We start from the raw sequence: 6,000 nt of genomic DNA, 5'->3' as shown, positions 1-6,000 counted from the left end.
CAGTGTGCCAGTGGCCTCGTTTAGAAAGTAAAAAGGAACAGGTGAATTGAAAACATTTAATAAATTTTAACCCAATATACCCAAATTATTAATACACAAAATTTTAATGAGATATTTTTATGTTTTTTCATACTAAGTTTTTGAAATCTTGTTGCATATACACTTACCGCACATCTCAAATTTGGACTGGCCACGTTTCATATGCTCACTTGCCACAGGTTGCTGGTGGCCCAGACTGGACAGTGCAGGTGTAAATGCAACCTCATCACTTGAGAACTTTCCAAAATCCTTTAGTTCCCTGCCCCACCCCCACCCCAAGATAAGCTTCAGTTTCACCTCTGCCTTTCTTTGCAACATCAGGTTTGACCCTTCCCCCAATACCACACACTGCATTCCCACCATACCAAACTTCTGGTGGTTCTCAGTCTGTGGCAGACTCGCTATCGCCCCAGAACCTTCTGTATACCCTATTCTTCCGCCTCCATTTGGGCACACCTCCTCTTTGAAGCCACCCCCGTACCCTAACCTAACTTAAGGCACATAGCGGGCGAAATAATAACCTTTAAAGCTGTATGCATCAAAATCCCTAAAACCTGTGAGTGTGTTACCTTACACGGCAAAGGATCTTGAGATGGGAACATCCCTGGGTTATGCAGGTAGGCTCAAAGGAAACAAAAGAGGCCCTATAAGAAGAAGGAAGGTGGGCCGGGCGCTGTTGGCTCACGCCTGTAATCCCAGCACTTTGGGAGGTCGAGGCGGGCGGATCACGAGGTCAGGAGATCTACACCATCCTGGCTAACACGGTGAAACCCCGTCTCTACTAAAAACACAAAAAATTAGCCGGGCGTGGTGGCAGGCGCCTGTAGTCCCAGCTACTCGGGAGGCTGAGGCAGGAGAATGGTGTGAATCCGAGAGGCGGAGCTTGCAGTGAGCCGAGATCGCGCCACTGCACTCCAGCCTGGGCGACAGAGCGAGACTCTGTCTCAAAAAAAAAAAAAAAAAGAAGAAGAAGAAAGGCGGGTCAGAGTCAGGGAAGGAGAAAGGATGAAGGAAGCAGGAAAAGAGAGATTGGAAGACGCTGCACCACTGGCTTTGAAGATGGAGCGTGGGGTCAGGAGCCAAGGAATGAAGGCAGCCTCCAGAAGCTAGAAAAATCAAGCAAACAATTCTCTTCTAGAGCCCGCAGAAGGAACACAACCCTGCCCAGCACCTTGATTTTAGTCCACTGAGACTGATTTTGGACTTCTGACCTTTAGAACTGTAATCAACTTGCATTGTTTTAAGCCACTAGGCTTTGGTACTTGTTACAGCAGCCTATGGAAACGAATACAAGCACTTTTTCCTTTGAACTCCTATAACTCCTTACCTCCAGCATGCAGCACTGATTTTTGTGTGCTTAGTTTTTCTTGCTTGTCTGTCCACCACACTTGGAGCTCCTTGGAGACAGTTTTTCTCTCATTTACTTTATTTGTGCCTGGGAAGTCGGGACCCCAAATGTCTGTTTTGTTTTGTATTTTCCTTTTTTTCCTTTTTTTTTTTTTTTGAGACAGGGTCTCCCTCTGTTGCCCAGGCTGGAGTGCAGAGGTGTGATCTCACCTCACTGCAACCTCCAACCTCCCAGGCTCAAACGATCCTCCAACTTCAGTCTCCTGTGTAGCTTGGACTACAGGCGCACACCACCATGCCTGGCTAATTTTTGCATTTTTTGGTAGAGATGGGGTTTCTCTATGTTGCCCAGGCTGGTCTCAAGCTCTTGGACTCAACTAATCTACTTGTCTCGTCCTCCCAAAGTGCTGGGATCATAGACATGAGCCATTGTGCTCGGCCTCTCATTTACTTTAATTTCTCCTACACCCAGCATTGCCCAGCATATCGTAAATGCTCCTTTAAAAAAAAGAATGAATGAAGGTAGTGGAAGGTATTTCTTCTCTCTCTCACAGTGAGAGAAGAGCCTCCTGTAAGCCACACCCATGCTGGCAACACTCAAGCATTCACATAACGAAGAAGCCAGGAGCAGTTTCTGTGGCCAGCAGCAGGGGAGCTGAAGGAGGCATTGCAGGAAGAAGCAAGAAGGGCCCCGCAGAGGGCTGCTGTGGCTGCACCTGTCAGGCAGATGTGATATACTCCAGAAACTTTGAAACCAGAAGCATGGAGCTTAAGCTTAAGGACTGCATGGAGCCAGGTGCAGTGGCTCACACCTGCAATCCCAGCACTTTAGGAGGCTGAGGTGGGAGGATTGCTTGAGCCCAGGAGTTCGAGACCAGCTTGGGCAACATAGACCTGGTGTCCACAAAAAATATTTTTAAAAAAATTAGCTGGGCATGGTGGTGTGCACCTGTAGTCCCAACTAGTTAGGAGGCTGAGGCAGGAGGATTGCCTGAGCCCAGGAACTTGAGGCTACAGTAAACTATGATTGCGCTACTGCACATCAGTCTGGGCACAGAGTGAGATGCTGTTTCAGGAAAACAAAACAAAACAAAGCAACAACAACAACACTGCACTGGATTTGTGAAAAACTGGAAAATAAACAGAATTCTAAGAATTCTCAGGTCACTCCAGGGCAGCTGATTGATAAAGTAGCTGCTACACTAAGTCTCAGGGGTGAGATCAGGGCAAGTGTGAAGGTGTAAGGACTGTTCAGTCAAGAAGGATCTGGTGGCAAGGAAGAGCAATAACAAGTGAATGGGAACTCACTAAAGCCCCGGCCTGGGGAAAGAAAGGATTAAGCAACTGCGATTTGGAACCAGGAGAGAAAACACTCCCAATGAGAGGTGGATAGACATCTGTGTGGCCTGGGACTTCTGAGGCTTGGCTCTATTGACATCTTGAGCCAGCCAGTTCCTTGTTGTGTCACCGTGGGGGGAGGGGCCACCCTGTGCACTGTAGGATGTTCATTAGCATCCAGGCCTCTACCCACTGGATGCCAGCAAGTAAAGTCACTACCCCCACCCCCAGTCGCCATAACTAAAAATCTCTCCAGACATTGCCAAATCTCCACTGGGTACCAAGATTGCCCCTCAGTTGAGAACCAATGATTCAGAGGAAGAAACAGGATTGGGGAAGGAGTAGGGATACACTTTAAGGAAGAGCAGTGTAGCTAACAGAAAATAGCAGAGAATAGATCATAAAGCCAGAGGAAAGAGAAAGCTGGTAGGTAAAAGTCTCACCATAGAAGGAGTGACAGCAAAAATGATTGATGGAAGAAGGAACAGAAAGGAAGACAAGCAAAAAGCAGAACGTAGACAAAAAGACCTGAAAGGAAGTCTGGGATGACTGTCCAGGGAGTGACGCCAGCCTGAGAGGGAATCGACCTCAAAGCAGGTCAATCCGAGGGTTTAATGACAGGTAACTGACACACAGGGTCAGGGCCCATTAGGCCCATTAGCCTTCTATCAGGACGTAAAGATGTGAGAGCCAGATACATGTCAAATTGCATATACACACATCACTTCCAGGTTTATTATAATAATACTCCAGATAAATGTTGGAACTGAAAGAAGCTTGGATAAGTCTCAACTCGCTTTCTAATTATCATGACGCTCATCAGAGGTTTCAAACCAAATAAATATCACTGAAAGATAGGTTCAGGTTTAAACATCACTAATCAAGCAGAAAGATGGTCAACAATTACCCTGATCTACCACAAACAAAAAGGGATGCAAAACAATTAAGTGAAACTAAACCAAGTCAGCTCATTTTATCTGGCGTTCCTTTGGGATCCTGCATTGCTGGTAAAGATTAGGACCAAAGAATGCAAAACCATGCTGATCTTAAACCATTCACTGCAGACAAGTCAACAACCTCCAAGAGTTGTGTTTGTGTGTTGTTGGGATGTGTGAGGGGAGGAACAGAGAGATCAATGCAAAGCTCTTCCAACCATCTGGAACAAAACCTGGTTGCAACTGCTTGCCCTTTTCTATTCACAATTAGAAGTAGGTTCCACAGGACTATGCTGTACTCTGAAGTTTTTAAAACATTTTGCCTAGGTATTTCCTTGTGGTGATTGCAGAAATGCTCTCTGTGAGTAGTCTTCATAACCTCCTAGTTTTGTGAGAGTTCTAGGTCTGATAAAAACCTGTTTCTGGGCCGGAGATAGAACTGGAAGGACAGTTTGCAAAAGTGCCAGAACTCCACAAGTTGTGAAACCTCATCTCATTCTTCTCATGCCAGCATTCCCATGTAAATCAGTGATTGTTTGCCTCTAGGAAGACAGGTCCAATGGATATAGCTCAGCTTTGCTGCAGAGAGCTCTGGGGCTAATATACAGAGGTGGGAACTTATGGGGCCAGCTGGTTAACAGAACTGCAGAAGGAAGATTGTGCCTGAGCACTAACTCAGGCGATGTCAGGGTTACTGGTTATGGTGGTGGACTACGGGCCTTCCCTGGTTTGCATTATGTCCCTGGGCAAACATACTGGATGCAGTCTGTCTCTTAGGCAAAAACTACCTAGCTGCTTACTTCTCCAAAGGACAGTTTAGTGTAGTGATGACAGCGTGAGCTCTGGCGCCGAAACTGCCCTTATAACTGTACGTTAGGGATCTAATAAAATCACTGCCCCAGTTTCCATATCTTTATTTTTATTTGCCTTTTCTTGAGATGGAGTCTTGCTCTGTTGCCCAGGCTGGAGTGCAGTGGTGTGATCTTGGCTCACTGCAACCTCTGCCTCCCGGGTTCAAGCAATTCTGTTTCAGCCTCCTAAGTAGCTGAGACTACAGGCATGCACCACCACACCCAGCTAGTTTTTGTATTTTTAGTAGAGATGGGGGTTTCACCACATTGGCCAGGCTGGTCTCGAACTCCTGACCTCAAGTGATCTGTTCAGCCTCGGCCTCCCAAAGTGCTGGGATTACAGGTGTGAGCCACTGCGTCCCACCAGTTTCCACATCTTTAAAATGCAGACAATAATAGAATCAGTGACAGAAGATTTTGATAAGGCTTAAATGTGATAATACCTGAATAGTGCTTAGAATAATGTCTACATGTACCAAATGGTCAATAAATATTTGTTATTCTTTATTTGTTGTTCCAAATTCTTGGAAAATTATCATCATCCATTAAAAGCTTATAGGAATATAGCTTTCTTGGCATTATTTCATGAACAGGCCTCTATTATTTTTGTTGTTTGTTTTGTTAATTGTTCTGTTGCTCAGGCTGGAGTGCAGTGGCATGATCATGACTCACTGCAGCCTCAGATTCTCAGGCTCAAGCGATCTTCCCACCTCAGCCTCCTGAATAGATGGAACTACAGGTGTGCACTACCACACCCAGCTAATATTATTATTATTGTAGAAACAGATTCTATGTTGCTCAGGCTGGTCTTGAACTTCTGGGCTCATGCAATCCTCCTGCCTCATCCTCCCAACGTATTGGGATTATAGGTGTGAGCAACTGTGCCCACTGCCTCAGAAAATAGAGCCACAGGCCTCTATGCCTCTATTTTCTTTCTTTCTTTCTTTTTTTTTTTTTTTTTGGAGATGGAGTTTCACTCTGTCATCCAGGCTGGAATGCATCTGCCTGATCTTGGCTCACTGCAACCTCTGCCCCCCAGGTTCAAGCAATTCTCCTGCCTCAGCCTCCGGAGTAGCTGGGACTACAGGTGCACGCCGCCATGCCCAGCTAAGTTTTTGTATTTTATTAGAGACAGGGTTTCACCGTGTTGCCCAGGCTGGTCTTGAACTCCTGAGCTCAGGCAATCTGCCTGCCTCAGCCTCCCAAAGTGCTAGGATTACAGGCGTGAGCCACTGTGCCTGGCCCACAGGCCTCTATTTTCATTAAGAAATGCATTCCACATTCTATTAGAATCTTTAACGACTTAAAAAAAACTAATAACTTTTAAAACCTGAACTCCGAGATTTTTCTACACAGTACGGACTGCTGTTTCCTTTAAACACAGCTGCCCTTCAAGGAGATTGTGGACTCCTTAGGCTGGGGCCCGTTACACTTTTGCAAACTTTCCCGATGTCACCCAGTAAGAAAAGCTCAATAGAACATGATGTCAC

The sequence above is a fragment of the Gorilla gorilla genome, chromosome 17 (genome assembly GCF_029281585.2).
Source record: "Gorilla gorilla gorilla isolate KB3781 chromosome 17, NHGRI_mGorGor1-v2.1_pri, whole genome shotgun sequence".
NCBI lineage: Eukaryota > Metazoa > Chordata > Mammalia > Primates > Hominidae > Gorilla > Gorilla gorilla.
Note: the sequence above shows the minus strand (reverse complement) of the source record.